The sequence below is a fragment of the Stylophora pistillata genome, chromosome 2, assembly GCF_964205215.1.
Source record: "Stylophora pistillata chromosome 2, jaStyPist1.2, whole genome shotgun sequence".
Classification (NCBI taxonomy): Eukaryota; Metazoa; Cnidaria; class Anthozoa; order Scleractinia; family Pocilloporidae; genus Stylophora; species Stylophora pistillata.
In genome coordinates, this window is record NC_142520.1 from 20,659,891 (window position 1) to 20,672,334 (window position 12,444).

Genomic DNA, 12,444 nt, shown 5'->3' on the forward strand with positions numbered 1-12,444 from the left:
TAACTTGCAAGAGGTAGAAAAAATTCCCTGACGACCTTTCTAATCCCGACAGATCATAGCGATAGTCCTCACGAAGGACAGCCATTACACTGGGTAGATGAGCTCATAATTCTTGTAGATGTCATTCTTACCTTGTTCTTTCAACGAAATTAAAAATGGAATTCATGTATAGCAATGAAATATCCCTCAGTCGAGAAAACGAAATAAAGTAAGCGCAGAACTGCGTCAACACTTAGTAAACCTCACCTTTTCTTTAATTATTCTTCGACTTCAAAAGCGCGAAATTACGAGAGCACTAGTTTAACGGCCATCTCGTTATGTCATTCTTAATTCGACTCTGTAAGCGCGGGATTTCAGATGCTCTAGTTAAACGACCATATCATTTTATCATTCTTCGACTCCAGGAAAACTTGAATGCAGGACCGCTGGTTTAAATGTCCTCTCTTTTAACATTATTCTTCGACATTGGGATCGCGGGAGCAATCCATTCTTAACAGTCAGTGGCGGCCGGGTGTTTTGAAGTTGCTCCCATCAACAACTCAAGCAATATTTGATTCAAAATTTTTCTCATATTCCACTCAGTCCCTTTTAGAACGAAGAATAACCATAGTCGTACGTTGATCTCCACTACACCGCTTTCGCAACAAGACTAATACGTTTCCTTGATCCGCGAACCGCTCTCCCCGAGTCACGCGTTGATTCGCTGAAATTTGAAGACCTGTCAAACCACAAAGAATACTACAGTCTGATTGGTTTGTGATACACCAAAAAATTGCGCCAATCACATTGCTTTGAGATACACCAAAACAAAGATGCGCCAATCAGATTACTTAGAGATACTCCAAATTGCGCTGATCAGGTTCCACTACACCAAAATACACCAATCTATACGTTAACGTATAGTTTTTATTTTTTTTTTTAAAGTAACTCAAAAAGGTCACGCAAGCAAGCAAAGGCCTGGGCACAGATTCAGTAGGCTTGGCTATTGAGTTGAGCCTGGTTTCTAAGCCCTTCAGAAAGTGATCCCAAAAAATTTTCGCGTAGCGATTATACACTGAGCCCGCTATACTTCTGGTCAGAATCGGGAAAAAGTAGCGAAATAATGGCAGAGTAATGCACCACATTCGTCATATTCGTTAGTCGCGTAGTCTGAAATGTTTGATGGCTCGCAATCTGGTTAAGTCTCCCTCGATGTAGCAATTAAGTTGATTCCTCACTAAAGAAAAAAAATATATATTAAATATCTTTTTTCAACATTGCTTAAAAGTTCTCCAGCAATGTCGAAAAAATACAGTAAAAAAGATAGATCACCGTGGATGTTTAAACTAATTAATGAACTAGGTTCTAAATTAGTTATCCAGTTAGTAAAATAATTACAAATGTTTTCTTTGCTAATTAATTATTTACAATATTTTCCTCACAGGCGGCGCGAACAGCGCACAGGCCACAGCAGCCAGGAGTAAGCGGCCGCTTGTAAAGGTTTAAAAATTAACAGGTTTAAGGTAAGTTGATAATTAAGACTTATGGCGTAACAAGGGCGGGGAAAAAGGAAAGATCTTCATCGCTGTTGATTGAGCACAAGGCATTTTTGAAAGACCAAAAGTTTTTCTTCGTATCATGGTCACTCCCAAAGATTCTAACCTGGACATCTCTTTTTATCAGGTTGATGATTTGATTAGGACTAAAGAGAGAACACCAGAAGGTAGCACGGTTTCTATTAAACCGGAACCAGTACACTATAGTTGCTTTTAGGTAATTTGAAAGGGAAGTACCCGTGGAGTGATGATTAGTGGAGAAGGGGAAGTATATTGATGTCAGAGAGACAGAAAAGGGAGATTCAAGTAGGGTGGTGAAATTAGGGGAGAAATAATTCCATATTTTCCCTACCCTGTGGCATTCTAAGAAACAATGTTCGATCGTTTCATGCTTATCACATATTGCGCGCGCATTTGTCGCTATTTGTGTAGCCCCAGGATTTTAACTGACATCGAACTCGAATTACTCAATGAATCAATAACCAAATAAAATATCATTTTCTTGTTCTCGATTAGCTTTAGCCTAGATCTGCGCCACACCCAGGCTCAACGGTCGATGGGACAGCCTACAATGGACTCCCAAAAACCAGAGGACGTGGGTCAGTGCAGGGTGAACGGGATCGAGGAGTAAGAGATAAAGATTCTTGCTGGTCAGGAGGTCGGGAAAGGTACCGGCCTTTTGATGCAGAGAGCGAAAATTATTCAGGTAGATTCGATAAGAGTTAGAGGAGGAAGCTGAGCAGAGGTAAGAGTTACTAGGGAAGCAGAAACGAGGATCAAGTGTAGTAAGTTTGTGACCTAAGAAATAGCGAGCTAAGTAAAGCCATTTACAAGTGCCAAAATTATCCCAGAGGCTAGAAAAGGTAAAGAGGCGTAGACTAGCGCATTTGACTATAAAGTAAACGATGTTGAGGCCTCCAGATGTTGGGGGCGCACAACAACGGTCACGGCTAACATTTTTCATTTTGCCTTTGCAGATAAATGGCCAAACGGGTGTCTCAAATTTATCATGCACACAATGGGGCGGAGGAATAACTTTGGCAACATGCCACAGGCGGCTGGCACCTAAAACATTTACAATTAGAGCTCTACCCAGAAAAGAAAGACCTCTTTGCTTCCAAAGATTTAAGACTGTGCTAAGTTTTTCAAGCATAGCACGCCAATGATCATGATCAACACTGACTAGGCCGTTAGAAAAGAATACCCCTAAGATTCTCATCTTACCCACTTTAGACCGAAAGGGGAATCTCTCCTCTTTCACCATCTTCCAAGCCACATAGCTTCGGTCTTGGAAGTGTTCAATTTGGCACCCGAACCTTGTTCAAATTTGTAGACTACCCTAAAAAGGTACACAAGTCGTATCGTGGGCATATTGAGAAACTTTGTATTGAAGGCCTCCAGCTTCAATAGAAAGTTTCAAAAGATTTACATTTACGGATCTGAGTAGCTAGAACTTCCGCAACTAAAACATACAAAACAGGGGAGAGGGGGCAACCCTGTCTAACACCCCTCTGAAGAAAAACAGGGGTGGGGACAAGGAGCCGTTAAAAATAATTCGGGAAGAGGCTTTAGAATAAAGAAGGTTGACCCAGCCACAGAAGGAGGGGCCAAAACCAAACTTCTGCAGAACGCGCATCATAAATTCGTGATTGACACGATCAAAGGCTTTTTCTTGGTCTACAAAAACGAGGATAGCAGGTTCATCTGTCTTACTTATCATATAGAGGGTATCGCGGAACAGCCAAATTGGAAAAATAGTGCGGCCGATAACGCCATATGTTTGGTCGTGGTACAATGGTACTCATCACTTTCTTTAGTCGTTTTGTGATAACCTTAGATGCTAGTTTATAATCCGAATTCAGAAGGGAAATCGGACGCCAGTTTTTCACAAGGCGATGATCGTCTTTTTTATGAACAAGGCGTAGGAGGCCCTCGTACTGGCTATCTGCGAGGGAGCCAGCAAGAAAGGCCTGGTTTAAAAGAGAGAGGGAGGAGTCGCCTAGATCATTCCAAAAAAATAAATAGAACTCTGTTCGAAGGCCATCAGAACCAGTTGACTAACCGGGCTGGAGACCTTCCAATGCAGCAAATGCTTCATTTTTAGAGAAAGGGCCTTCGCATAAATTACGCTCAAAATCCCTCCGTGAAAACTCGAGGTCGTCAATTATTTCAGTTTGGATTTGCGTATTGATAGGATCCTTGGTGAATAAATTCGTATAGAAATTGGTTAAAATGTTTTCAAGATCATTTTCTGAATTTTTGAGAACACCGTTCTCGTCAAAGAGAGATTCAAATTTATTCGTGTCAGCTCGTTTTGTTCTCCAGACGGAATAAATAGCATGTTGGTTTCTCGCCTTCGTAGAACCATTGTGCTCGGGAGCGGACTTTAATTAGCTCCTCCGGCTGCTTTCGAGATTAGAGAGGACGATTGGCTTTCCAAGTCGCTAATTACATCTGTGTTATTTAAGCGATTAGAATGTAAAGCGTTTTTAGCACGGATTGAATGGTTAGTAATTAGGATTTTTTTCGCATTTGCTGTTCTCTGTTTACGAATACAGTATGAAATACTTGTTTTGCGGATTTCAATTTGTAGAGCATCCCACCATTCGCGAAGGGAGGCGAATTCGGGGATTTCAAGCTTAAAGTTGTTAATCGATTTTGACATAATGTTTTTAAATTCTACATCTGACGATAAAGAGCTGTTGAATTCCAAATTCTAGAACCGTGGTTATAAGGGTTAGTCGTTAGTTCAATTTTTACAAAGTCATGGTCGGATAGTGCGTATACGCATGGAAGAATATTACATTTCGTTACTGGGGTCATAGTTAATAGAGGGGACTCTATTAACTATGCTGGGGTTAACCCTTTGGCGATAATGAAGCGGTCAATTCTAGATGCCTGCGTATGGTCTTTTTTAGACCAGGTGGCAGTTACTTTGCGCGGGTTGTTTTTGGGCCAAATATCTGTTAGTGAGAAATCAGCACAAAGGGCCGGATTAGTCATATATTAACCATACTGAGAACCACATGCTAAGGTCTTTCTCCACTGTTGATCGGATCAGCAGGACCTTCTAAGCATTCAAGTTTTGTCTTTAGACTGGTGGCAGTATTACAGGCTTGAAAGCATTCATAGTTACCTCACACCTGTCCAGAAACTAACGAGTCACAATGAAATTCTCCAAGCTGATAACTGGCTCTGTAGTCCCCGCCATTTTAATTCTCCCAGCAACCTATGCGCCGCTAACTAGTTTCCATGCTTCGAAGTTAAGAGCGGGACAACATTTTAGGGTTTCTCTCGCCAAGTACGCCCATGTTATCTGCTATTACGGAAAAATTCCCTTTAATTTACCTCGAATTTACCATTTCTTTCCGCAATGCAAGCAGGTAACCAGTCAGTAGACACAAGGCGGAATTTTTCGGTGGGTACGGATCAGAAAGAATGCAGGCCATACTGATAATCTACTCCACGAGGGAAAAGCACGTGCGTGGTGTTTTCATTGAAGCGGTCGTCCACTTTAACTTTCAGAGTGAATTTTTTTAAAGCTCTTTGATGATTTTTTTTTGTACAGATAAAGTTCTCTGTATACTTTTCAGCAGGCTCGCGTGCGTGTTGTTCTCACGTGCACTTAATTTGGTCATGGGACAAAACTTAAGTTACGTGATCAAATATTTCTGGCAGCCATGTTTGCTGTAAAGGGTTTTTCTTGGCTCAGAAGTATTTCATGTGTGTTTTGATCATCGAACTGACGAAAGAGAAATGTACAAAAAGTTCATCAAAGTCTCAGGATGGATGAATATTACGCCTTTAGTAGGTTCATCGAGCTACAAAGTTCAAATGTTTTCAGTTGGTCGAATATTATGGTGGAAGTAGCTAGTACAGATCAATAAGTTTATGCTGGAGAAATGACCCACTTTTGTCATTCTTTTACTCTGGGTAAGTTAAGAGGATAAAATTTAGCTTCAGTTAAGTTTAGTTCACTTTTGATAATGTTATTTATACTGCTCAAGGTATAAGTGAGTGGCAAGAATTGAGCCTTTCTTCAGGATACCTTTCTGTCGTTTTATCTTGATGATCTGGTACTGTAGGTGTTATGTGATTCAATATTTATTATATCCTGATGATATTACTCAGTTTCAACCCTTTTTATCAACTTTTATATCAATAAATACAAGACAGAAATTTTGTTGAAACAGATAGCTTTGGAAAGAGTTCCATATAACCCCGTACATTTATGCAATCTTTTTATAAAGACTAAATATAGAGGTTTCTTTCCAACACTCTATGCATAGTTAATGTATGGGGTTATATGGAAGTCTTGCTAATAGCTGTTTTTGTAAGAAGATGGAAGAGTATACATTGTCGTATATCCGACATCAGGATTTTCTTCATGTAGGAGCTACCCATCCCAGCATAGGGGTTAGACAGGTGCATGACTATTTTCATATGGGATTTCTATGTATATGGAAGCCATTGCCCACCTCACAATAACAATAATTAAACTCATACCGCCGCCTCGTTAGCCCAATAGATAGTGCGCTGGACTGTTGTGCGGGAGGTCGAGGGTTTGAGTCCCGGCTGGACCAACACTCAATGCAAGGTCTTAAAATAATTGAGAAGAATTTGTTACCTTTCTATGACATCAAGAAATGGTTAGATATTCTAGTCTTCCTGGATAGGGACGAATTAATGGAGGTCCCGTCTCCTACAGGGTTGGGGGTAGGAGACGTTAATTTCCGATGCACGAGATTACTTTGTGGTGGATGTCCTCCCTTGGGTTGGGATGGGTGGGTATTTGGGGGATGGGTGGGAAGGTGAGATTGTTACATGGACTGAAATAGCTGCCAGAGGCGCCTGATATGCTGACGTCCAATCTCAGCCTTAACAACAATATCTAATAAGCGCTATTGATCAGCACATGTAAATACGCGCTATATAAATTGTTAAATTATAAATTATAATTATAAACCCTAATAATGTTGTGTAACCAATAGCGACTTATTCTGTAAATCACCTGTCAGTGAAATTGATATTCTCAATAAAGATTATTATCATCGACTAAAGGCGACTTAAGGCGACTTAAAGTCCCAGAGTAGGCCTTCGATTAAAGTCATTAGATGCAGAGGCTAAAACTTCAGTTTCGCCGGATTGTATGTTGTTTCCACCATGCGACGTGACGCCTGCAAGTAGTCAAGAGGTAAGATAGTTGTTGATGTAAACCAAAAACCAGGATAATTTGTAGAAATAACGGCAAGGGCAAACAATAACAATGCTTAACTTACCAAGTTTACTTGCTAAGTGAACTTACCAGTCTTGGACACGTACAGAATTTCCAAAGCGTTGTTTCAACTCATTTTATAGCTGATCTTTTTCCTCCTTCTCCTTCCTATGGTTTGCAAGCCACGCTTCATCCGCTAAGGGTTCATCCGCATAAGGTTCTCGCGAGTTAGCTCTTGGTAGCGACTCGTCGAGTGCCAAAACATAATCGCTCGTGCTCGCTTCAACTTCGATTGGATATTCTTCGTTTCCGCTGCTATATAGGTTGCTTTCTGTTTCGGAAGCACTCTCCATGGAGGACATTGCTTGGTCGGTTTGTATACGATGATAGCAACTTTCATTGGTAGCCTCGTATTCGTACGTTTGTAGTAAACACGGGAGCCACGGCAACAAGCGTTCCTGAATCTACGTCATTTATGAGCGCATACCTTCTCGATCAGCGGAAGGGATGTACCAAATAAAAATAGGATTAAAAAGATCATAAAAAAAAAACGCGTTTTGTTCAAATCGAAAAATTTTTCGCAAAAGTTCCTTTTTTAATGTGGACTTTTGAATGACAGAATAACAAATTTTGTGACAGGGGCACTTTAAACGATGTCATTGCTGTTATAGAGCGAAAAAAATCGGCCTCGCCGTCTTACTAAAAAATACACAATCTTAAGTATTTTGGTTTTGGCGACAACGATGGGACTCGTCCCAGTCTTACTCTTACAGTGCCCTCCCCGTCGTAGCTCCCCGTCCTGGTATCTTAAGGTCCCTACTATTGCGTGAAGCTTTTGTCTCAACGTGAAATGTTCCGTGAAATCCGGCCGAATCGTGGCTCATAAAACACGCAAGTTTTTTTTTTTCTTTTTTTTTTTACAAGACAAGAAGGGCAAGACAAGAACGGCAAGACAAGAACAAGAAAATTTCTGACAGCGCCTTAAAACTCGGCTGCTGTGACTGATGTGGCCTTCCACTCAACGCATCGGAAAGAATATTAGAGCAAGCTCATAGTTCAGTTCATCCGAAGGGCGGCCGGTGTAATTTCTGAGGCTTGCTTGCTTGCAATGACTGAAGATCACCATGATGAGCTGGCCCCGGCCCCATACACTTCAGCGTGATCGTAGTCGCTCTGAAATCGTCAAGATTTATATGAATTTTAACCGTAATGCCAGCTTGGATATATTTCTAAGTTTAATTTCACTGTTTTGTTTCACCTGTTTTGTTCTGTTTTGTTTTTAAACACGAAACTACATATGCTGGACGAGCGTTAGCTGTGTTCGCTTTTCATTACCCCAAGTAAGTTCACAATCTAACTGAGCACTAAAACCTTCGATACTCAAATTGTCCATTTGGTTTTTTCTTTAAGGATTTTTGTTCTTGCACGCATTACATTATCACAGATTACCGTGATTAGCATGTCTACAAACCTTTCATTGGTTCTTCTGTTACTACCTGCCTGCTCGCATATTCCGAAATTTCTCTTTTACCGGAATGAACAACCGCTGGGCACAGTACAAATTGGTAGATGGCGTGAGCTCCAAGCTCTGTACTCTGCACGCCCTTTCAGCCGATGAAAGCGCGCATTGTATCTGAACTTTATTATGATTACAAATACTACCCATATTTTTCAGCATATTTTTCGGAAAATACAAGGGGCCGTATTTTTACTTTCCAATTCTTCTCGTTTTCCCATAGTTTCATAGCATCGGTATTTATGGTATGCCCACTCTGAATAAATGCTTCCGATAAATGAATCAGTCATAAACTGCGTATGCTTACTTTCATGAGAACTAATTTTTATTATTTGGATCTCCATACTCAGATTTCCATACTTCAATTTTTTTCTTGATATAACATCTGTGAGGCAAATTGTCATGGGAATAGTTTTCCACAGGGTAAAGTGTATGTCTCACACACGTACAAGGAAGTCCTTTTCCTTATCGACTTTATAATCAACTTATGTTTTACTTTTATTTGCCCTTTTCTCAGACAAGGTTGGATGGTGGACGAGGTGAGTTTCAACTTAGCGAGGCGTCTCCAAATATAGGGAACCCCCACTCCCCCCTCCCCCTGTCCGCTTTAATCTGTCATTTTGTTAAAGTTTGGATTCTTCGTTTCTCCCTCTGCTATCATTCTTCTCTTTTCGTGTTTTTAAACCTAAAACGTCGCAAAATTGGCCCGCAAGTTTGAGCAAATTTGAATTATTTCCATCACAAGCTCATGAAATTCACGAACAATATACTGGAGAACATTTTTTATTAATAGCTTTGCACTAAGTTTCTAGTATCAACTACAATGTAGCAACAGCTTTGAATGAAAGTTAACTTGGTAATATGACGTAACAACCTTGTGTTTGTGTATCTAACGACAAATTTCTTAACGATGAATGTAAGTAACGTCCCACTACAGGTCGATATTGCTGCAATTACATGAAACCCTTTTGACACTTATCCGTCATTTCAAGATCTTATAAGAGACTTTTTTTTCCAAAGGTTTCTAGCTCATTTTAAGAGCCCGTGGTCGTTTGCAATTGGTTAATTAGTCTCTAAAGGAATTCAGAATTCAACAGAAAGACCGTAGGTCAAACAGACACCTTTTAAGTTGATGGGCAACGATATCTTTCTGTTTAAACACAACCAATATATGAAAGTCATATATCTGAACTGCAGTTATAGAAACGTATTCGGGCACGATTCTCGCAGTAATTAAGGAGCACTATTTAAGCAGTTGTGAAAATCAGACCTGAAAAAAATGTAATTTCTGACGTTTGAGTGACATGGGAACGAATTAGTCAGAAATTGATATTCTGAATGCCGACAGGCAGGGATACCGCAAAAGCTGGCACCAATTACAGCGGGCCCGGTAAACTCACTTATCCCACCCCGGGATGTATTGTCGTGTGTGGGAAATTAACGTCTCCTACCCCTGCAGAAGACAGGACCTCTATTTATTCGTCTCCATCCAGGAAGACTCGAATATCTAACCATTTCTCGATGTTATAGAAAGGTAGAAAATTCTTCTCAATTATTTTAAGACCTTGAGCGTTGGTCCGGTCGGGGCTCGAACCCTCGACCTCCCGCACAACAGTCCAGCACACTATCCATTGGGTAACTGGGCGGCGGTCATTCCAGTTCGGTCAGTCTTGGGTTTGACCACCTTCTTATTTCTTACTTAACGTAATTTAGTTTTACAATTCTTTGTAATAAATCACTGCTTTCATTGAATTTTCTGTGTGATTAGTAATGTACTGAACTAGGTTTATTTTAAATACCTTTTCCTTGGGGTACAGTGCTGCTGCATTAGATGAGGAATACGTTTCCACGTATTTTTTGACCACTCCTAAAGAGTGGTTTTTTTAGTGCTTTTTCGTATCTGGCGTAGCACAGGCTATTTTTCATAGCCCTTTAACCTCAGTAAATCCTTCTAGAACATTGCAGATTCTAGTAGTAGGATGCGTGTAGTACAAGGTTGGCTGACTCATCCTAAATAAACTTTCACATCGAATATCTCGCCTGAGTGCAGTCAGAATCTCAGGCCTGTACGAGACTCGAACCACTGACCTCTCCGATACTAGTACAGTGCTCTATCAAATTAGCTCACAAGCCAACTGGGAGCAGGTCATCAAATTACTCGTATCGCAGAGGTAAGTGGTTCGAGTCCCGCACAGGCCTGAATTTTTTCAGGTCTGATTTTCACTATTGCTTAAAGTGCACATGACTCGAAACTTTTCTCCCCTATTTCTATTTGTTATTATTAAAATTTAAGTATTACTTGATCGAATTCAGGTATTAGAACCTTCATGGAAGCGCTTTAATAGATTTCCCTCCGGCTCAAAGTTGAGCACTTTTCCCAAAAATGTGCGACAATTCCCCCGCAGCCAAAATTCCTCTGTGACGTCATCAGTTGTGTAGATTGCACCCGGGAAAACAGCGGATAGGTGAACTCGAAGAGTTTCCGGGAAATATTGTGTAGCTAGTGGCCCGGGGTTAGTCAGCTGCACGAATTCAAGTCAAACCCCGAGCATATCAATGCATCTTTCTCCTTCTAATGAAATTTTAGAAAGGAAATGGACGAAATTCGTCCATAAACATTGGCCAGGTTTTAAGCCATCGAAGACCTCAGTGTTGTGTTCTGGGCATTTCGCGCCAGACAGCTTTTGTCGAAAGATCAACATCAGAGATCAGCGGAGCGTTCGAAGGCTTGAGAAGGAAGCATTCCCAACTATCGATGTCGCCGTCAGGCAAGAGAATGGCCCACATCGAGGACGGAGGAGGGTAGGTTCTACTCGAATAACTTTTAATCAATCGCAATCGACATATCTACTTACCAGGTTTACTTTGATAAATTCGATCTTAATATCACCGCTCTTATTTAATAATCTGTATACAAATTTATCATTTTTTTCAGGTGGTTAGAGAGGTCTTAAACAACACAGTTGTTCTCCTTCACCGACTGTGAAACTTGGGTAGTGATCATTACTTGTTGGAAATATTTGTTCTGATTTTGTTTGCTTGACATTCAGTTGGCATTGCGATGTGAGGGATAAAGCATTCTGCATTGTCAGCTTATATTTTACTAATTATTGCCAAGATTATTTGTTGGCAAAACTAGAAAAAAAGAACGTATTATTTGATGCAAAAATGCAATCATGAGGATCGAAATGCAAACAGACACCTTTTTTGTTAATATTTTTTATTTAATTAGTTGCTGAACAAGATTCCATGCAGTCTTCACAAAATAAACTTGCTGAAAATGAACCTCCAGCAAAGAAAAAGACTTACACTTGCAGCAAATGCAAAAAAACAGGACATCGACATAACCACTGCCCCACACCAATGGATGCCTAACAGGGAAAGAGCATGAATAATTGTCATCATTACAAATTTTTTAGCACTAGGCAACTTAATGCAGTAAATGGTTTGAACCCGGGGGTAACATGTGAAGGTGTAGTCTAATCGTCCGGGTGAGTGTAGTCCTGAGAAGGACTGTTGTCGGTGATAGTGACTGACGTTTCGACAACCTGTGCGAAAGTCATCATCAGAGTCAAGTGAATGATTGTTGTCAGTAGAATGTTCTTGTTGAGGCCTATGCTCAACGCCCTCATTTGGACAGCGGTTTCTCACCCGACATCCGGGCATACAACAAAAAAAACACGGCTCCTTTTTTCCACGTGCATGTGCTCGAGCTATTTTGTATCTTTCGAAGCTGTTTAATTTTACCTTGTCCGCCTCCGGATCCTTTACCAAACGTCGATAATCGGTAGGCTTTGTTGTTTTATCTTGGCGTTCTTATTTTTTGGATTTCTTGTTAGTTATTTTAGCCGGTTTGTCGGTATGTTGGTAACTTTCGTAACCTTAGCAGCATTGTGATTTAGCCGTTAACTGATTGTTTTCAGAATAAAACGGGGATTTACAAAGATTCTGACCCTCGTCACGTTCTTATCGACTTTGGGATAGGCTTCGACAGGAACGCCTATTCATGGTTTTATTCGATTAGCTTTGTTTTCGCCGTCTCGATAGCAATTATCGCGCCGTTCACTGATTAACCATTGAGATTCGCTTGCATGCACAAGGTCAACTTGGCTAGATAACCTTCACCTTCACAAGCGACAACCTCCGTCGAAAACACCACAATTATTCAGCGAATCGCT